Source organism: Bombina bombina, chromosome 4, assembly GCF_027579735.1.
Source record: "Bombina bombina isolate aBomBom1 chromosome 4, aBomBom1.pri, whole genome shotgun sequence".
Taxonomy (NCBI): Eukaryota; Metazoa; Chordata; class Amphibia; order Anura; family Bombinatoridae; genus Bombina; species Bombina bombina.
In genome coordinates, this window is record NC_069502.1 from 337883428 (window position 1) to 337906558 (window position 23131).

Consider the following 23131-nt stretch of genomic DNA (forward strand, 5'->3'; position numbering starts at 1 on the left):
TGAAGAACCTTCAGCAGCAGCCAGTGGGCACCTGGAAAGTATCTGCCACTACCAGCTGTTTCCCCGGCACATGCACTGCCTGAACATTGAACCTGAGCAGCCTCATCAGAAGTCTCTGGCATCTTAGGAGTGTCTTGTCAATATCATAGGAATTGATTAGAGGAACTAATGGTTTATCGTTGGCTTCCAGACTAAACTTCTCCAAACCCACTAGGTAACGCTGAAAGCGCTCACAGACCCAAACTGCAGCCAGGCACTTTTTTTTCTCAATTTGGGCATATTCTGACAGCCGTCAGTGTATGGGAGCAGTAGGTGATGGGTTGTAGTTTGTTCTCATTCAGCTGCAGGAGAGCAGCCCCTAACCCATAACTGCTTGCATCGGCACTAACCACAGTCCTTTATGAAGGTTCATAGAACCCCAGCACTGGGGTGGACCCCAGCAGGGACTTGACCCGTGTAAAAGCTTCTTCTTATGGAGGTCCCGAGACCCAGGCAACATCTTTCTTCAACAAGTCAGTGATAGGGTGTAACACTGTAGATAAATCTGGTAGGAACCTGCCCACATAATTCACAAGCACCAATATTTGTCTCAGCTCATGTACATCAGAAGATCTTTTCACCTGCTCAATAGCACGGATTTTGATACCATCTCCATTGATTATGTGCCCAAAGTAACATAACTTAGATTTTCTAAAATGGCATTTTTCTTTATTTAATTTCAGCCTGGACTCTCTAATAGTCTGCAGCACACAACTCAATCACTGATTGTGTTCTTCCAGTGTAGACCCATACACCAGGATGTCATCCATGATGACTGCCGTGCCCTCGTAGTCCTTCAGGAGGGAACTCATCTCTCTTTGAAAGATTTCAGGGGCAGAGGATAACCCAAAAGGGGGTCTGCAGAAGCAAAACCAACCTACCGGTGTAATGAAGGTAGTCAGTTTGAGGCACTTCGGGTCTAGAGGTATCTGCCAAAAGTCACTGGAACCATCAAGTGTAGAGAAGAATTTTGCCCCAGCCAGTTTGTCTTCAAGCTAGCATCGGCAGCCCGTATCCACCGCCTCATTCAGTTGTTTCAAATCAATGCAGATGTGTACCTTCCCATTTTTCTTTGCAACGGGCACACTAGGGGCACACCAGTCAGTTGCTTCAACAACTTCTTCAATAACTCCCATATTCTTCATTCGCAGAAGTTCCTTCTCCACTTGAGGCATGAGCGGAAATGGAATTCTACGATGAGTTGTAATGCTGTATGGGACTGCATCAACTTTCAGTGATATTCGGACTGGCTAACAGTTTAGCAGACCCAATTCCCCAAACATGTCTTCCTCTTCCATAATCTCATTTACTCTGGTGACAAGGCCCAAACCACAGGCTGCTTTCCTGCTCAATAGGTTGTTGACACACTGTCCTCTAATTACGTCTACCCACATGGTGATTTTTTTCTGTTTGTACTTGCAGCTATCAATAAATTTCCCTGCATAATCGATGCGGCCTCCAGAACTGTGAACCTTCGTCGTAACTTTCGCCAACTGAGGCTGTCGAGGCAGTTTCGTGAATGCTGCAAGGGACATAACAGTAATATCTGCTCCTGTGTCAATCTTAAGGGCAACTTTGGCTCCCATGACTGTGAGGGTAACCCGCCAATCTTCATCTGAACCGGACCATTCAACAACAGACCCTTTAAAGGACACTTCTTGAGCATACTGGTCACTGTCCACCTGCATCTCTTTAATGGACTCAGTTTTACACACCACTTCAAATGGCCCATTCAGTTTCACTTTCTACACCTTTTATCTTTAGCAGGCATATTACACCGTGTGCAATGAGCCTGCTGCACCCATCCACTTATGGGCCTATCTGCTGCCCTTGGTCTACCGCTCATACTCTGCCTGTTGCCTGCAGCTCTCCTGAACTGCTGCACTTCATCCACAATACTCTCAGACCTCAAGTAAGCACTTTTTCACCAGTTCACTCTGGCGGACCATCCTAATAGCCCCAAATAACATCAATTCAGCCTCCAACTATAGCTTCAGTGAGACCACAGAATCTGCAATTCCTATAACTATTCTGTCTCTGATTTGCTCTTCTTTAGCAACACCAAACTCACAGAATTCCGCTAGTTCATACAGGCTGCGCACAAATTACTCCACAGATTCTCCCACACGCTGGGCACATTTGTGGAAACAAGCCCTCTCATGAATCACATTTCTTTTAGGCACAAAGTGAGCACTGAGTTTGCTCATAACTATTTAAAAGTCAAATTATTCCCCTTCTTGGAATGTAAAGGCATTAAACACTAGCTCCACATCTTTCTCCATAGAGTATAAAAGATAATTTACTTGTACTTCACCACTCTCCTTGTTCAGTTTGGAAGCAATCCTGAATCGTTGAAACCGCTGACGCCATGTGGGCCAAGCTGCAGGCTGAGAGAAATCAAAAGGCTCAGGTGGAGTACATTTCAAAATTTCATTAATCAGGAAACAGAAGCACAGGCAAGTACTTCAGACCCCATGTCATGAGATGCAGGACACACCATAAAAGGTACAAGTCAATTTTATTGCAGAGCATAGAAGTTTAGTTTACAGACAGTGGTGACTCTAGGAAAAATATATGGGGGGGGGGCACATAAGATACCACAGTCAAACTGGGAGGGGCACTAATAATTTTTACCACTAAATCATACCACTGAAAATAAACTAACTAAATATATATAAATAAGATTCCAAAATAGTCTGACAGATTTTTATTGCAACGTATTATATTTTGTCTGCCATCCGTTTATCACCATAACAAAAAAAATGAGAAAACATCAACAAGCACTGCACTAGATATATAACCAGCCAGGAACAGAACGTTTGATGACTGCATCATCTTTTCCCTTCTTACTGTTTTACAACATCTGGTTATGATTTTTTAATGATTGACACCAGACAATCAACTTGCAGACCTCACCCACCCAAATTACCAAGTACAGAAGTAAGTAACTAAGTAGATAAAGTTGGTATATGGTAAGTTTAACCGTATATGGATTGGTAACACACAGATTTGGGGATTTTTTTTTTTTAAGTTTATACTCTGAAACACAGTGAATGATTCTTTCACCAAGTATGATGATCCTCTGTCTTACCCCAGAATCTTCTCTTCTCTTCTTTGGACGTCAAGGACCACCAGGACCGGTCTTTCTTGCGTGCCACTGTCCACTCCACAGAGACAGGCTCAGCTACAGTGCCTGCTCCTTACCTGCACTTCTGCAGCACACGACAGACTTGTCTCCGGTCATGTTCCTTCAATCCTACATGCTGTAAAGGAACGTTACCACAACTGGAACTGTCTGGAGGAGGAGGAGGAGGATGTAAATAACACCAGCATGCATGCCATGATGATTGCACCATCCATCCATGGGGACGGGGTATATTGGGGATTGGAGTGGTGCACGTGCACTGTGAGAGCCGGCATGATGAGGCACGTGTTATGATGGTGTGTTGGTTCCCAATTGAACACAGCCAGGGGTCGGGGAGGTGCGCTGCAACTGCGGCTGCGCATTTACTTAGAGCTTAGCCTCAGACACCGTTATTGACTAATTCATCTCATCATGATCTCTGGATTCTCACTAAATAAAAATAAAGTAAAAAATAAGATACACTACAGTGACTACACTATTTAATACTCACATTCCTCCTCCCTCTAGCATTATGAAAGTGCCGGGGCTGACGGGGGGAGGCTAGCGGCAATTGCCCCCCCTCACCCCCCTGTTGTTACGTCACTATTTACAGACTACACAACACCTCCAGCTTAGTAACTGCAACAAAGACTGTAACGGCCACAGGCCATGCCCCTTTTTGGTGACATCACACTCTCTTTACAAACATTTTTTAAAAATCAAACACCCATACTCGCACACTAACCCGACCGCATATATTCAAGAGCGCTAAATCCAACATGAAATATTAATATTTGATATTCCAATGTTCTAAAATGATTAAATAAATATTTCTATATATATCTGTATACACCTATATCTATATATCTATTCCTATAGATACATAGGTATAGATATGTAGATATTTATTTTACATGAAATATATATTTAATAATAAAAAGAATATTATACGAATGTAAAATATGCGTTTGCGCATCAGGTTTCGCAATTTAGATTTGAACGTGATCGGGTTAGCACACATAAAAACTTAGTAATCCTAAAGTGTGTTATTAAAATATTACATATAAAATATATAGAAAAAAAAAAAAAAAATATTAAAAAGTATTAAACATACTGTAAACTATTCTAAATAATCCATAGATACAGTGGGCTAGATTACAAGTGGAGCGGTATTTTGCGTTTTTCGCTATAGAATTTTAATTTTGTGTTAGTCGGGTTGCGCTGGTATAACAAGTTGAAAGTAAACAGTTTTTTCTCCAGCAGTATCCCGGCTTGGGCAAAAAATAGAAAATCGAGAATCACGATTGTGTTTGCGCATTCCCCCATAGAAGTCAATCCCACCCCACTCTTGCTTAAGCACTGTAACATATTCGCAATATCGCTAACGCAACATGAAATTATGAATATTTAATTTTCCAGTGTTATTTTCGTAACGGAAAATATTTATTCATAAGTAAATATTTCTTCATATATCTAATGTTTTTTAAAATAAATATATTTATACCTATATATATATATATATATATATATAGATAATTATAGATAGGTAGAGATATACAGAATGTTAAATATGTACAATAAGTATACAGTAAAACACAAATACATAAATACTTACGTACACACATATAAACACACAGACACACACACATATATATATATATATATATATATATATATATATATATATATATATATATATATATATTATAGTTTAAATATAACTTTTATATGCACAGGGAAACAAAAAAAATGAGTGTCACTATTTAATGCTATTTTTGCTTTATTGAGTAGGCCTGGAACCAAACCCACAATATCTTTGTGATACACTTATATATACATATACATATTTAGACATGTGTATGTATGCATTTTTATGTTAACGGGCCACTGTAAGTAAATATTTTCTATGCCTGTTACTAACTAACTACCCCAAATACGCTTTTTATCAATAGCATTTCATTAACATATCTCTACCGTATATCAGAAATCTTGTCTGCAAATTTAATTGTTTTCCAAACCCACTCCGTGGGTATCCTTTGGTCTGTACCAATCCGTTTACAATACCTAGGTTTCAAAATGGCGCTTTAAACACAAAGTTATTGGTTTAAGTATTTTGAACATGCAGTGCTGAAAATAGTGGGCAGGATAACGTGACATCATCGGCAAATAAAAGATATAACTTTTAGAACCTTATGAAACTTCGTTTTGGAGAAAATATAGGTCAGTAGGTTTTAATTAATGTTTATTAACTTTAATATGTTAGTTGTTTAGCTTAAAAATTATAACAGAAAGTAATCCTTTAAAGCACTTTGCATGCCTTTTTTCTAATAACTGAGACTTCATATCTTTGAGTCGCTAGATGGAAAAGTGAGTTTAGCTGATACGTTAAGGATACAAAAAGGGTGACAGGTTAACTCAGATATAGAGCAGAGGTAGGAAAACACCTGAATAATAGAGTGTCCATCGGGGTGAGTAGGGAATAGGGTGGCTTGTGAGAGATCGAAGGAGGATGTGAGTAAAAGAAGTTTGTAGGTACCAGGGCCAGGTGGGTTATTGGTGATGTTGAAGCCCCCGAGAGAGAGATGGGGGAACATGTGAATGCATTGAACTTCAAAGAAGGAGGAAGAGGACAGTGATTGGAACAGAGGCAGGCACTGATAGGTGCAGAAGGGGGAGAGCAAGATCACAACACAGCTAACATGTCTCTTGCCTGGCCTAAGATTATGGCTAAAGTGGAGACCACCATGTGTGAGAGCAGCAATAGAAGCAGTGTCAGAAGAAGATAGGTTTTGGTAATTGCTAAAAGGTTGAACACGTTAGAAACAAACAGGTTGTGCGTTGCTGTCAGTTAGCTGCAGACAGAGTAAGTGTTCCAGAGAGCACAAGAAAAAAAAGGGGGATAAACTCTAAGGGTTAATGGAGATGAGATTGTTAAGATTGTGTGACATAGAGTTTTTGGAAGATTTGGTAAATGCAATGGGCCAGGGTTTGGAGAGATGTCACCAGCAGCAAGCAATAGTAGGAGTGTGAGAGAAGGTGAGAGTGAGACTTGTAAGAGTGGTTATTATTGGAGACAGGATAATTAGATGGGGAAATGTTTCTAAAGAGACATTTATTTAAATAATAGACATATTTTAGAATATATATGTTAATGTATGAGTGCAATGCTTTATTTAAATATGGTTTACATGTGCTTTGTGAAACTTTTATTCTAGCCCCAACACTTTATTTCAGGTCTTAACCCGCGTTAATTCTTCTAGTGCTAGTTTGGAATACAACTTTAAACTTGTAATATGAGCGATATTAAGCATGGTCGCAATATTCAATAAAAGTTTAGGGAGTGCTAAAAGGATTTTATGTCAAGGCAGGAGGCTTCATATTTTGCATATTTCTTTACTGACAAACCAAAACAGCAGCAAAGAAAAAAACAGTATAGAAGAAAAAAATCACATAGCAACAGTGAACAACCAATGAGGTTACAGTATAGTAATAAAGAGTCCAGAACAATCTAAGTCCTTCCTCTTTTCTTTGCTGCTTCCAAGACAGCAGGTCACGTATTATTTTTTTCATATTTTATTATAATTTTATCATGCCAATAGAATTGTTTATGCCATATATGTACTAGCATAGTTTATTTTAATTTATATTTTTATTTGTTGTTTGCCTTTTTTTCATACTTTCAAGAAATGCTAATGTTTTATTATTTAGTATATCACTTTATTAGTGCAGGAATTGCTTTGGCTTAGCGTACAATTCAGTTGTACTTTTACACAGACCCCAAAGTACCTTACCTCTTTCCTAAGTGTTCCCGAGTGGCTGACTGGTTTAAGACCTAGCTACACAAGATATTTTAAAAAACGAACAAGCCTAAAGTACTGTTCCGTTTTTTGCTTTACCCGGACCTCGGTCCTCCCGTGTCTCGCGGGTTCTTCTATATGCCACTCAAGGTCCGGTGCCGCCTCGGAGTATCACGGACACGCATCTGAACTGTGATTATTACAATCTGGTTGGATGTGTGAGCCGCGGCCTGTGGCGGTGTTGGATCAGGAGTGTGGTGGTAGAAATTTAATTTTTGGCTCTAAGTCGCTATATTTATTTTAATATTAAATGTAAATTGAATGTTATTGTTAATGAGTTTTTACTCACAGCCCACTTTCTTTCTTTCGCCTAGATTACGAGTTCTGCGTTAGCTTTAAAAAGCAGCGTTAAGGGGTCCTAACGCTGCTTTTTAACGCCCACTAGTATTACTAGTCAGGCAGGTACAGGTGTACCACTCAGTTTTCTTCCACGACTTTTGGCTACCGCAAATCCCCTTACGTCAATTGCGTATCCTATCTTTTTAATGGGATTTGCCTAATGCTGGTATTACAAGTCTTGGAAAAAGTGAGTGGTACAGCCTCTACCTCCAAGACTCCTACCGCATAAAAAAGTCAGTAGTTAAGAGTTTTATGGGCTAACGCCGGAACATAAAGCTCTTAACTACAGTGCTACAAAGTACACTAACACCCATAAACTACCTATGAACCCCTAAACCGAGGCCCCCCCACATCGCAAACACTATAATAAAATTACTTAACCCCTAATCTGCCCCCCCCCACGTCACCGCCACCTACCTACAATTATTAACCCCTAATCTCCCGCCCCCAACGTCGCTACTATAATAAAGTTATTAACCCCTAAACCTAAGTCTAACCCTAACACCCCCCTAACTTAAATATAATTTAAATAAAACAAAATAAAATTACTATAATTAAATAAATAAATCCTATGTAAAACTAAATACTTACCTATAAAATAAACCCTAATATAGCTACAATATAACTAATAGTTACATTGTAGCTATTTTAGGATTTATATTTATTTTACAGGCAACTTTGTATTTATTTTAACTAGGTACAATAGCTATTAAATAGTTAATAACTATTGAATAGCTATCTAGTTAAAATAATTACAAAATTACCTGTAAAATAAATCCTAACCTAAGTTACAAATACACCTAACACTACACTATCAATAAATTAATTAAATAAATTACCTACAATTATCTAAACTAAAATACAATTAAATAAACTAAACTATAGTACAAAAAAACCAAACACTAAATTACAAAAAAATAAAAAAATATTACAAGAATTTTAATCTAATTACACCTAATCTAAGTCCTCTAATAAAATAAAAAAGCCCCCCAAAATAATAAAATTCCCTACCCTATACTAAATTACACAAGTAATCAGCTATTTTATCAGCCCTTAAAAGGGCTTTTTGCGGGGCATTGCCCCAAAGTAATCAGCTCTTTTACTTTTTAAAAAAAAATACAAGACCCCTCCAACATTAAAACCCACCACCCACACACCCCTACTCTAAAACCCACCCGATCCCCCCTTAAAAAAACCTAACACTAACCCCCTGAAGATCACCCTACCTTGAGCCGTGTTCATCCATGCGGGCCAGAAGAGGTCCTCCATCCGGCAGAAGTCTTCATCCAAGCGGGCCAGATGAGGTCCTCCATCTGGCAGAAGTCTTCATCCATCCGCGGCTCCATCTTCAAGACCTCCGACGCAGAACATCCTTCTCGGCCGACAGACTTACGACGAATGAAGGTTCCTTTAAATGACGTCATCCAAGATGGCGCCCCTCGAATTACGATTGGCTGATAGGATTCTATCAGCCAATCGGAATTAAGGTAGGAAAAATCCGATTGGTTGATTTAATGTGAGGTCAATTCTATTGGCTGATCCAATCAGCCAATCGGATTGAACTTCAATCCGATTGGCTGATTAAATCAACCAATCAGATTTTTCCTACCTTAATTCCGATTGGCTGATAGAATCCTATCAGCCAATCGTAATTCGAGGGATGCCATCTTGGATGACGTCATTTAAAGGAACCTTCATTCGTCGTTAGTCCATCGGCCGAGGAGGATGTTCCGAGTCGGAGGTTTTGAAGATGGAGCTGCGGATGGATGAAGACTTCTGCCGGATGGAGGACCTCTTCTGTAGTGATGTCACAAACTAAAAAAATTTCTGTTCGCGAACGGCGAACACGAACTTCCGCAAATGTTCGCGAATGGGCGAACCGGGCGAACCGCCATTGACTTCAATAGGCAGGCGAATTTAAAAACCCACAGGTACTCTTTCTGGCCACAATAGTGATGGAAAAGTTGTTTCAAGGGTACTAACACCTGGACTGTGGCATGCCGGAGGGGGATCCATGGCAAAACTCCCACATAAAATTACATAGTTGATGCAGTGTCTGGTTTTAATCCATAAAGGGCATAAATCACCTAACATTCCTAAATTGTTTGGAATAATGTGCTTTAAAACATCAGGTATGATGTTGTATTGCTCAGGTAGTGTAAGGGTTACGCCCGGCTTCACAGTGACAGACCAAACTCCCCTTTTAACGCACCGCAAACATCCGTAAACAGTCCATATGCACAACCGCAAACTCCCCATTTGTAAAAGGTTGGATACCAAGCTAGCTATGTCCCGTTCCTTGTCCTCACTGATGTCATTGAAGGTCTCTTCCTCCACCCAGCCACGTACAACACCAAGGGTCCCTGAAAGGTGACAACAAGCGCCCTGGGATGCCTGCTGTGTTTGGTCTTCCACCTCCTCAAAGCCACCTTCCTCCTCTGACTCTTCTTCAGACTCCTCTCTCTGCGTTGCCTCTCTCTGCGTTATTATAAGGTGTGTTAAGTAGTACTATTCCTATCAGTTTAATCCCTGTTCCGTCCCCTATCAGGGGACGTGTATATGGCATGGATTTTAGGAACCAGGAGATGGAAAAAGATGCTTGGTCGGTCCTCCAACTTCAAATTTGGGGCACTGCGCGTGCAATCGTGGCCGGACTTTTAGCCGACGGACATTTGGCAGACGGACATTTGGCAGGTGGACATTTGGCTGAAACACAAGTGGCTGTCAGATAACAGTCCAGCCACAAGATAGATAGATTTGATAGATAGATAGATAGATAGATAGATAGATAGATAGATACATAGATTAGATAGATAGATCAATAGATGCAATAGATACATTTGATAGATATGATAGATCGATAGATAGATTTGATAGATAAATAGATAGATTTGAGAGATAGATAATTTCCCAGACAGAGAATTACAAGACGTGCGGTCTGGGACCCATGGTAAGGTTCCCAGAGGCAGTTGCGGCGCCAGGGGACGTGTATATGGCATGGATTTTAGGAACCGGGAGATGGAAAAAGATGCTTGGTCGGTCCTCCTACTTCAAATTTGGGGCACTGCGCGTGCAATCTACTGTGCCACCAGATATGAGTGGTGTGTTAAGTAGTACTATTCTTATCAGTTTAATCCCTGTTACGTCCCCTATCAGAGGACGTGTATATGGCATGGATTTTAGGAACCGGGAGATGGAAAAAAATGCTTGGTCGGTCCTCCTACTTCAAATTTGGGGCACTGCGCGTGCAATCTACTGTGCCACCAGATATGAGTGGTGTGTTAAGTAGTACTATTCTTATCAGTTTAATCCCTGTTACGTCCCCTATCAGAGGACGTGTATATGGCATGGATTTTAGGAACCGGGAGATGGAAAAAAATGCTTGGTCGGTCCTCCTACTTCAAATTTGGGGCACTGCGCGTGCAATCTACTGTGCCACCAGATATGAGTGGTGTGTTAAGTAGTACTATTCTTATCAGTTTAATCCCTGTTACGTCCCCTATCAGGAGACTTGTATATGGCATGGATTTTAGGAACCGGGAGATGGAAAAAAATGCTTGGTCGGTCCTCCTACTTCAAATTTGTGGCACTGCGTGTGCAATCGTGGCCGGACTTTTAGCCGATGGACATTTGGCAAACGGACATTTGGCCGATGGACATTTGGCCGAAACACAAGTGGCTGTCAGATAACAGTCCGGCCACGAGATAGATAGATTTGATAGATAGATATAGATAGATCAATAGATGCAATAGATACATTTGATAGATACGATAGATAGATTTGATAGATAAATAGATAGATTTGATAGATAGATAATTTCTCAGACAGAGAATTACATGACGTGCGGTCTGGGACCTATGGTAAGGTTCCCAGAGGCAGTTGCGGTGCCAGGGGACGTGTATATGGCATGGATTTTAGGAACCGGGAGATGGAAAAAGATTCTTGGTCGGTCCTCCTACTTCAAATTTGGGGAACTGCGCATGCAATCTAATGTGCCACCAGATAGGAGTGATGTGTTAAGTAGTACTATTCCTATCAGTTTAATCGCTGTTACGTGCCTTTTTTTTGTTTGGTTTTTGAAGCCACAGTGCAGCACCAGAGGCCAGAAAAATTTGGCATGTACACATGCCTGAAAAATTAGGTATTGTTGCAGCCGCTGCTGTAGCAGTGGCCAGAAAAATTGATGTTTCTTTCCCAGGCAGAAAGTGCCCTAAAACATTGCGGCTTGAACCCTAGTTGTCAAGGACACTTGAAGCGGGGCAGGCCAGAAATTCTATTGCAAATTGGGATAGCTCAGGCCACAGGTCAAGCCTGCACACCCAGTAGTCAAGGGGTTCATCGCTCCTCAGAGTGTCGAGATCTGCAGTTAAGGCGAGGTAGTCTGCTACCTGTCGGTCGGGTCGTTCTCTGAGGGTGGACCCCGAAGGGCTGTGGCGATGCATAGGACTTAAAAAGTGGTGATGGTGACCACAACTTTTCCTCTTCGCGCTCATCTACGGCCTGATCCAGCACTCTTCTCAGGGCACGCTCCAGGAAGAAAACAAATGGTATGATGTCACTGATGGTGCCTTTGGTCGGACTGACTAGGTTTGTTACCTCCTCAAAAGTACGCATGAGCATACAGGCATTGCGCATGAGCGTCCAGTAACATGGCAAAAAAATTCCAAGCTCCGCAGAGGCTGTCCTAGCACCCCGGTCATACAAATACTCGTTAACGGCTTTTTCTTGTTGGAGCAGGCGGTCAAACATTAGGAGTGCTGAATTCCAACGTGTCGGGCTGTCGCAAATTAAGCGCCTCACTGGCATGTTGTTTCGCCGCTAGATATCTGAAAAGTGCGCCATGGCCGTGTAGGAACGCCTGAAATGGCCACACACCTTCCTGGCCTGCTTCAGGACGTCCTGTAAGCCTGGGTACTTATGCACAAAGCGTTGTACAATCAGATTATACACATGTGCAATGTGCACATGTGTCAACTTGCCCAATTTCAATGCCGCCACCAAATTACTTCCGATGTCAGAAACCACTTTGCCGATCTCCAGTTGGTGTGGAGTCAGCCACTGATCCACCTGTGCATTCAGGGCGGACAGGAGTGCTGGTCCGGTGTGACTTTCTGCTTTCAGGCAAGTCAACCCCAAGACGGCATGACACTGCCGTATCCGGGATGTTGAATAGTACCTGGGGAGCTGGGGGGGTGCTGTTGATGTGGAGCAAGATGCAGCAGCAGAAGAGGACTCAGCCGAGGAGATTATGGAAGAGGATGGAGTAGGAGGAGTAGAGGAGGTGGCAGCAGGCCTGCCTGCAAGTCGTGGCAGTGTCACCAACTCCTCTGCAGAGCCATGCATTCCATACTTGGCAGCCGTCAGCAGGTTTACCCAATGCACAGTGTAGGTGATATACCTGCCCTGACCATGCTTTGCAGACCAGCTATCAGTGGTCAGATGGACCCTTGCCCCAACACTGTGTGCCAGACATGCCATTACTTCCTTTCGCACAATCGAGTACAGGTTGGGGATTGCCTTTTGTGAAAAGAAATTTCGGCCGGGTACCTTCCACTGCGGTGTCCCAATAGCTACAAATTTTTTCAACGCCTCAGACTCCACCAGCTTGTATGGTAAAAGCTGGCGGGCTATGAATTCAGACAAGCCAGCTGTCAGACGCCGGGTAAGGGGGTGACTTTGTAACATTGGCTTCTTACGCTCAAACATGTCCTTGACAGACACGTGACTGTGGCCAGATGAGCAGGAACTGCTCCAGAAGAGAGACGGAGTGGCGGATGGTTGAGAGGGGGCAAGGAGTACAGAAGTGGTTGACGTGGCTGAAGATGCTGGACCAGGAGGAGGATGGCGGCTTTGAGTTTGTGTGCTGCTTCTACTCATGTGTTGATCCCATAGGCGTTTGTGATGTGCGATCATGTGCCTTCGCAAAGCAGTTGTACCTAGGTGGGTGTTGGACTTCCCACGACTCAGTTTCTTTTGGAACAGGTTGCAAATGGCATTGCTGTTGTCAGAGGCAGACACACAAAAAAAATGCCACACTGCTGAGCTCTGCGATGACAGCATTCTGGTGGTGGCAACAGCATGCGTTGATTGGCGTGCTGTCTGGCTGACCCCGGGTGCTGATGCATGCTGTCTGACTGTGCCACTGGCTCCTTGCGATGACCTCCCCCTGCTTCCAACTCGTCTCCTCCTCCTCCTCCTCTCTGTCTCCCCATCTGAACTTTCCCCCTGTTCTTCTTCTCTTCTAGCGGGCACCCACGTGACATCCACGGACGCATCGTCATCATCAACCGCTTCACTTGTATCTGACAAATCAACAAAGGAAGCAGCAGGGGGTACAACATCATCATCATCACACCGTATGTCCATGTCTGTAATGCTACCTGACTGAGACATATCACTGTTATCTACATCCTCTGTCAATGATGGTTGCGCATCACTCATTTCTTCCAACTGATGTGTAAATAACTCCTCTGACAGATCAAGTGAAGCGGCTGTGGTGCTAGTGTTGTGGTTGGTGGCGGTGGCAGGCGGGCGAGTTTTAAATTGAGAGGTGCCCAAAGATAAGCTGGAGGAGGATGGTGCGTCAAGGTTCGGAGAGAAAGCTATAGAAGATTGGGTGTCCTGTGGACTGATGTTTCACAGTCCAAAATTTTTTTTTTGTTTTAAATGTACACTTACACTACTATTAAACAAGATATGAGTGATGCCACTGGGCCAGTGGGCACAGTATACGCTATGAGACTGACACAAAAAAGCAGACATGTTTCACAGTCCAAAAAGTTTTTATTATTTTAAATGTACACTTACACTACTATTAAACAAGATATGAGTGGTGGCACTGGGCAAGTGGGCACAGTATACGCTGTGAGCCTGACACAAAAAAGCAGATTGATGTTTCACAGTCCAAAAAGTTTTTATTTTTTTAAATGCATACTTACACTACTATTAAACAAGATATGAGTGGTGGCACTGGGCAAGTGGGCACAGTATACGCTGTTAGCCTGACACAAAAAAGCAGACTGATGTTTCACAGTCCAAAAAGTTTTTATTTTTTTAAATGTACACTTACACTACTATTAAACAAGATATGAGTGGTACCACTAGGCAAGTGGGCACAGTATACGCTGTGAGCCTGACACAAAAAAGCAGACTGATGTTTCACAGTCCAAAAAGTTTTTATTTTTTTAAATGTACACTTACACTGCTATTAAACAAGATATAAGTGGTGGCACTGGGCAAGTGGGCCCAGTATAAGCTGTGAGCCTGACACAAAAAAGCAGACTGATGTTTCACAGTCCAAAAAGTTTTTTTTGTTTTTAAATGTACACTTACACTACTATTAAACAAGATATGAGTGGTGGCACTTGGCAAGTGGGCACAGTATACGCTGTGAGCCTGACACAAAAAAGCAGACTGATGTTTCACAGTCCAAAAAGTTTTTTTTTTTTAAATGTACACTTACACTACTATTAAACAAGATATGAGTGGTGCCACTGGGCAAGTGGGCACAGTATACGCTGTGAGCCTGACACAAAAAAGCAGACTGATGTTTCACAGTCCAAAAAGTTTTTATTTTTTTAAATGTACACTTACACTACTATTAAACAAGATATGAGTGGTGGCACTGGGCAAGTGGGCACAGTATACGCTGTGAGCCTGACACAAAAAAGCAGACTGATGTTTCACAGTCCAAAAAGTTTTTATTTTTTTAAATGTACACTTAAACACTACTATTAAACAAGATATGAGTGGTGGCACTGGGCAAGTGGGCACAGTATACGCAATGAGCCTGACACAAAAAAGCAGTCTGATGTTTCACAGTCCAAAAAGTTGTTGTTTTTTTTTAAATGTACACTTACACTACTATTAAACAAGATATGAGTGGTGGCACTGGGCAAGTGGGCACAGTATACGCTGTGAGCCTGGCACAAAAAAGCAGACTGATGTTTCACAGTCCAAAAATTTTTTTTGTTTTAAATGTACACTTACACTACTATTAAACAAGATATGAGTGGTGCCACTGGGCAAGTGAGCACAGTATACGCTGTGAGCCTGACACAAAAAAGCAGACTGATGTTTCACAGTACAAAAAGTTTTTATTTTTTTAAATGTACACTTACACTACTATTAAACAAGATATAAGTGGTGGCACTGGGCAAGTGGGCCCAGTATAAGCTGTGAGCCTGACACAAAAAAGCAGACTGATGTTTCACAGTCCAAAATTTTTGTTTTTGTTTTTAAATGTACACTTACACTACTATTAAACAAGATATGAGTGGTGGCACTGGGCAAGTGGGCACAGTATACGCTGTGAGCCTGACCCAAAAAAGCAGACTGATGTTTCACAGTCCAAAAAGGTGTTTTTTCTTAAATGTACACTTACACTACTATTAAACAAGATATGAGTGGTGCCACTGGGCAAGTAGGCACAGTATACGCTGTGAGCCTGACACAAAAAAGCAGACTGATGTTTCACAGTCCAAAGAGTTTTTATTTTTTTAAATGTACACTTACACTAGTATTAAACAAGATATGAGTGGTGGCACTGAGCAAGTGGGCACAGTATACGCTGTGAGCCTGACACAAAAAAAGCAGACTGATGTTTCACAGTCCAAAAAGTTTTTATTTTTTTAAATGTACACTTACACTACTATTAAACAAGATATGAGTGGTGGCACTCGGCAAGTGGGCACAGTATACGCTGTGAGCCTGACACAAAAAAGCAGACTGATGTTTCACAGTACAAAAAGTTTTTTTTTTTTTTTAAATGTACACTTACACTACTATTAAACAAGATATGAGTGGTGGCACTGGGCAAGTGGGCACAGTATACACTGTGAGCCTGACACAAAAAAGCAGACTGATGTTTCACAGTCCAAAAACTTTTTTTTTTAAAAATGTACACTTACACTACTATTAAACAAGATATGAGTGGTACCACTGGGCAAGTGGGCACAGTATACGCTGTGAGCCTGACACAAAAAAGCAGACTGATGTTTCACAGTCCAAAATGTTTTTTTTGCTTTTAAATTTACACTTACACTACTATTAAACAAGATATGAGTGGTGCCACTGGGAAAGTGGGCACAGTATACGCTGTGAGCCTGACACAAAAAAGCAGACTGATGTTTCATAGTCCAAAATTTTTTTTTTTTTTAAATTTACACTACTGTTACACCAGATATGAGTGGTGGCACTGGGCAAGTGGGCACAGTATACGCTGTGAGCCTGGCACACACGCTGGCAGGCAGGCAACTGCAATTAGATTACACAAGCAGACGGATGTTTCACAGTCAAAAAAGTTTTTTTTTTTACATTTACACTACTGTTACACCAGATATGAGTGGTGGCACTGGGCAAGTGGGCACAGTATACGCTGTGAGCCTGGCACACACGCTGGCAGGCAGGCAACTGCAATTAGATTACACTAGCAGACTGATGTTTCACGGTCGAAAACGTTTTTTTTTTTTTAAATTTACACTACTGTTACACCAGATATAAGTGGTGGCACTGGGCAAGTGGGCCTGGCACACACGCTGGCAGGCAGGCAACTGCAATTAGATTACACTAGCTGACTGATGTTTCACATTCAAAAAAGTTGTTTTTTTTTTAATTTACACTACTGTTACACCAGATATGAGTGGTGGCACTGGGCAAGTGAGCCTGGCACACACGCTAGCAGGCAGGCAACTGCAATTAGATTACACAAGCAGACTGATGTTTCACAGTCAAAAAAGTTGTTTTTTTTAAAAATTTACACTACTGTTACACCAGATATGAGTGGTGGCACTGGGAAAGTGGGCACAGTATACGCTGTGAACCTGGCACACACGCTGGAAGGCAGGCAACTGCAATTAGATTACACAAGCAGACTGATGTTTCACAGTCAAAAAAGTTATTTTTTTTTAATTTACACTACTGTTACACCAGATATGAGTGGTGGCACTGGGCAAGTGGCTTGGCAGGCAGGCAACTGCAATTAGATTACACTATCAGACTGATGTTTCACAGTCAAAAAAGTTTTTTTTTTTTAAATTTACACTACTGTTACACCAGATATGAGTGGTGGCACTGGGCAAGTGGCTTGGCAGGCAGGCAACTGCAATTAGATTACACAGGGAAAAAAAATATGTTCTAGCCCTAAAAAGGGCTTTTTGGGGTGCTGTCCTTACAGCAGAGATCAGTTGAGTCCTTCAGGACTGTAGTGGACACTGAATACACTAGCCTAGCTATCAATTTCCCTATTAAATCACCAGCAGCTACACTGTCCCTCCTCTCACTAACAATGCAGCTTCCGAATGAATCTAAAATGGCTGCTGTCCAGGAGCTGGGAGGGTCTGGGAGGGAGGGTCTGCTGCTGATTGGCTGGAAAGTGTCTGCAGACTGTGAGATACAGGGTCAAAGTTTACTCAATGATGACGAATAGGGGGCGGATCGAACAAGAACATGCTATGTTTGCCGGGAACTATTCGCCGGCGAACTATTCGCGACATCACTACTCTTCTGGCCCGCTTTGATGAAGACTTCTGCCAGATGGAGGACCTCTTCTGGTCCGCTTGGATGAAGACTTCTGCAAGATGGAGGACCTCTTCTGGTCCGCTTGGATGAAGAATTCGGCCCGGCTGGGTGAACACGGCTCAAGGTAGGGTGATTTTCAGGGGGTTAGTGTTAGGTTTTTTTAAGGGGGGATCGGTGGGTTTTAGAGTAGGGGTGTGTGGGTGGTGGGTTTTAATGTTGGGGGGGGTCTTGTATATTTTTTTACAGGTAAAAGAGCTGATTATTTGGGGCAATGCCCCGCAAAAAGCCCTTTAAAGGGCTGGTAAAAGAGCTGATTACTTTTGAAATTTAGTATAGGTTAGGGAATTTTATTATTTTGGGGGGCTTTTTTATTTTATTAGGGGGCTTAGATTAGGTGTAATTAGATTAAAATTCTTGTAATATTTTTTATTTTTTGTAATTTAATGTTTGTTTTTTTGTACTATAGTTAAGTTCATTTAATTGTATTTTAGTTTAGATAATTGTAGGTAATTTATTTAATTAATTTATTGATAGTGTAGTGTTAGGTGTATTTGTAACTTAGGTTAGGATTTATTTTACAGGTAATTTTGTAATTATTTTAACTAGGTAGCTATTAAATAGTTATTAACTATATAATAGCTATTGTACCTAGTTAAAATAAATACAAAGTTGTCTGTAAAATAAATATAAATCCTAAAATAGCTACAATGTAACTATTAGTTATATTGTAGCTATATTATGGTTTATTTTATAGGTAAGTATTTAGTTTTAAATAGGATTAATTTATTTAATTATAGTAATTTTATTTTGTTTTATTTAAATTATATTTAAGTTAGGGGGGTGTTAGGGTTAGACTTAGGTTTAGGGGTTAATAACTTTATTATAGTAGCGGCAACATTGTGGGCGGGAGATTAGGGGTTAATAATTGTAGGTAGGTGGCGGCGATGTTAGGGACGGCGGTTTAGGGGTTTATACATTTATTATAGTGGCGGCGATGTCCGGTTTGGCAGATTAAGGGTTAATAATTTAGGTAGGTGGCGGCGACGTTGGGGGCAGAAGATTAGGGGTTAATAAATATAATGTAAGTGTCGGCGATGTTGGGGGTAGCAGATTAGGGGTTCATAGGGATAATGTAGGTGGCGGCGGTGTCCGGAGCGGCAGATTAGGGGTTAATAATATAATGTAGGTGTCAGCGATAGCGGGGGCAGCAGATTAGGGGTTAATAAGTGTAATATTAGGGGTGTTTAGACTCGGGGTTCATGTTAGGGTATTAGGTGTAGACTTAGAATGTGTTTCCCCATAGGAAACAATGGGGCTGCGTTAGGAGCTGAACGCTGCTTTTTTGCAGGTGTTAGGTTTTTTTCAGCCAACTCAGCCCCATTGTATCCTATAGGGAAATCGTGCACGAGCACGTTTTTCCAGCTTACCGCTACCATAAGCAACGCTGGTATTGAGGTGAGAAGTGGAGCTAAATTTTGCTCAATGCTCACTTTTCTGAGGCTAACGCAGCCATTCAGAAAACTCCTAATACCAGCGTTGTTTAAAGTAAGCGCTGGAAAAAAGGAGCGTTAGCCCCACAAGTTTTTACCGACAAAACTCGTAATCTAGCCTTTTGTGTCTTCCCGGTTAATTCTTTAATTTTGTGCACCCTACTTCTCTGTGGAAAAAAGGTTGTTTTCCTTTGGACATATAATTTATTAGACAGATTTTATTTCATTAGTATCTGTTGGGGATCTGTAGCTCAGTGGCTAAGTACATTGCCTCTCCAAAGGCTATAGGTTCAAATCCGGCTCCAGCTGCTATATACATATAAATTTGTAAAAAAAAAAAATTGTGACATTTGTTTTTCAGCATGGCCGAGAATCTCTGGTTTAGTGATTATTTTCCTATGAAATAAACATTTAACATTTTATTTTTTCTTAATGTTTTTCTTGCATTTTTTATTTTGATAAATTTTGATTCTTATTTTTATTTTATTTTATCTTTTATTTTTAGATCAAGGTTAAATACATTTTTTCTACTAACGCTAAAAGGAATGGAGTCTGCTGACCCTGTCATTAACCCCTCCCCTTCTACCTCTCAGTCCAAAGAGGATTTATTTGAATATATTAATTCAGCCATAGCTTCGTCCCTCAAAAAGAACCTTCCTCCTCCCCTACCTGAAAAGGTATTAGACCCCCCAACCTTCATTTGAGGAGTCTTCATCCTCCGATTCTGACCCTCCAGTTTCGCGCAAACATCACTGGAAAGCTCATTCTTGCCCTGCTCCTCATAAAGGAAAAGCTTCAAAATATAAAGCCCCTCCCCCTGGCGTTTCACATAGGGGTGTAAGAACCTCCTCCCCAGAGGCTAAATGGGGTAAACAAACCCTTTCCCACCAGGGTATGCAAGTGGGGCCCCAGAGCTCAGACTCTGAGAATTTTGATATGGAAGACTATCTAGAGTCTTTTCCAGATTTAGATTGGGAAGCTGATCCTCCTTCAGACCTAGAGCTTGATTCCGCTGCTCCGCAAAAAGCTAAGGCTTCTCGCTCTCGGTCAGCTAGTATTCATCAAGAGGACGAATTGGTGGACCCGGCTGGGAATCCCATATTTAGCCCTAAACATATTAAACACCCCAGGTCTTCTGATTGGGCGTTAGCTCCTCATCTTACAAATGTTTTTGCAAAAGTCTCTGGGTAAATCTCTATATCGTGAAGATCGCAATAAGTTATGAGCAGAATGCCGCAGACCCTCTCTCCCTGGTAGAGAATCTGTTACTTCTGAGTTTGATGCTAAACTGGCCACTTTTCTAACTAGAAAGGATTCCAGGAAGGGCATAGACAAGGCTCTTAGGGGAGTTCCAGATAAACTTCTGGACATATCGGGTCCTTTGGCCCAGATTTTACATCTTTCGGATGAAGCCCTTTTGTCTGGTTCTTCTTTGGATCCTTTCACCATTCGTGAATGGGCTTTTCGGGCTTTCTGCCTCCATGGCAACTCAAATGTAGCTATTTCTACTGAGCGCAGAAGATCTGCCCTGTTGAGAATTAACCCTAGATTGGCTGTCCTTGCTGTCGAAGGGTTCTTCAGCCAAAGGTCTTCTTTTTGGTGAACCTTTTTTGGATATTATGAGACATTCTGTCTCCACTTTTACTTCTATAGACAGGATTCAGGCCTCCCTTAGGAGAGTTTTTAATCCCTCTAGTCGGGTTTTTGGCAGGGCCGGCAGATTCAGGGGTCGTCTGCCCGGCCGTCAGCAGTTCATGGTGCAGCAACGTCAAGCAGTCGCCTTCCAGCAGTACCCCTCCTACCCTCAGAGAGCTCTCTTCCCTCCGAGAGCACGTACAGTCAGGACCAGACCAACCCTTCCCAGACCCGCCTTACCTCCAGGTCCTCCCACTACCCAGAGTGAGTACTCCTCCTTTACTCCTGACTTCTTTCCCCATATCTCCCTTTGCAGGCAGACTATCCCTTTTTTCCCACGTGTGGGATTTAATTTCTCAGGATCCTTGGATTTCTCAAACAGTGAGAGGTTTCAAACTAGATTTAATTTACCCTCCCTTCCAAAATTGTTCCTCAAAACCCCTCAATCTTTCAAAATCAAGTACAGACCTTATTGGTTTAGAGGTTCAAACTCTTCTTCTCAAAGGTGCCATAGAAGAGGTTTCTGACCCACAAGAGGGATTTCTGAGCAAACTTTTCCTAGTCAAGAAAAAGACAGATGGGTTTTGTCCTGTCATCAACCTTCGAGAATTAAATTACTTTGTGGTATATCGCCATTTCAAGATGGAGGGTAGCCACATGCTCAGAGACCTACTCCGTATTGGAGATTGGTTCGTCCGCCTGGACCCTGGACCTAACAGATGCTTATCTTATGGTCCCAGTGTTTCCAGGCCATCAACAATTCCTCAGGTTTCTCTGGGAGGACAGGATCTGGCAATTTACTTGCCTTCCCTTCAGCCTCACTTAAACACAACTTCCTCCCTTCTTCAACGGCTAGGATTTGTGATCAATTCCGAGAAATCAGTCTTAATTCCCTCTCAGCAGATAGAGTTTCTAGGTTTCCTCCTTGACTCCGTCTCAGGTCTGCTCCTTCTCCCTCAGGAGAAGATCGACAACATCAAACTGGAAATTCGAGAAGTGCTGGCTTCTCCCATGATTTCTATATGCCAGCTTTCCAGAATCATTTGGCTCCTCACCTCTTCCATTCAGGCGATTTTTCCAGCTCCTCTAAATTACCGGGCCATGCAGAGACTGAAGATTCAGTCTTTCAGAGAATGCCGTTCTTATCATCAGATGATTTGCTTGAACGAGGAAGTCTGTGCAGAGATGTCCTGGTGGCTTCTTCATATGGAGTCTTGGAATGGCAAGGCTATCTTCGGTTCATCGCCAGAATTTGTGCTCTCATCAGATGCCAGTCTTCTGGGTTGGGGAGCATCCTTCGAGTCCTCTGCAACCGGAGGATCTTGGTCCCCTCTGGAACAGACTCTCCACATCAACTGTCTAGAGCTTTTGGTGGGTTCTTTTGCCATTCGCTCTTTTTCCAAACAATTTACAGATTGCTGTATTCTCCTTCGTATGGACAACATATCTGTGGTCCAATACATCAATCGATTGGGAGGTATGAAATCCAAGATGCTATCAGATCTTACTTCAGAGCTTTTCAGGTTCTGCACCTCCCGCAACATGTCTCTCCAAGCTCAATATATCCCTGGAGTTTCCAATACTGTAGCAGATTGGTTTTCTCATTTCTGGAGAGACTCCAGCGATTGGCGTCTTCTTCGCCTAATTTTTCTGAAAATTCAGAAATTATTTGGTCCCTTTTCGATAGACCTTTTCGCTTCCCGAATCAATCATCAGTTACCTCACTATTTCAGTTGGCTTCCAGACCCGGGGAGTGAAGCCTCAGATGCATTCCTACAGGTTTGGCCTCAGGCCGGAGCTTATGCTTTTCCTCCCTTCTCTCTCATCACAAGGACCCTCTGGACGGTCAGGAGTTTCAAATGTTCTACCAGGGTGCTATAGAAAGTTCAAATATCCAAGTTATAACACAAGCACTCACTGGACTTAATACAGGTGAAATAAAAAGTTTTTTATTCCATATAAACAAGTGATGTTTCGGGGTGTTCAACCCTTCATCAGACCAACCTGATGAAGGGGTGAACACCCCGAAACGTCACTTGTTTATATGGAATAAAACACTTTTTATTTCACCTGTATCCAGTCCAGTGAGTGCTTATGTTATAACTTGGATATACAGTATATATATATA

General features: G+C 41.9%; 1 protein-coding gene across 1 annotated transcript in view; it reads right to left on the minus strand.

Moving 5' to 3' along the window:
- Window positions 1-23131, minus strand: part of VEPH1 (ventricular zone expressed PH domain containing 1) — a 971752-nt gene that overhangs the window by 526458 nt on the left and 422163 nt on the right. The window lies entirely within an intron of this gene.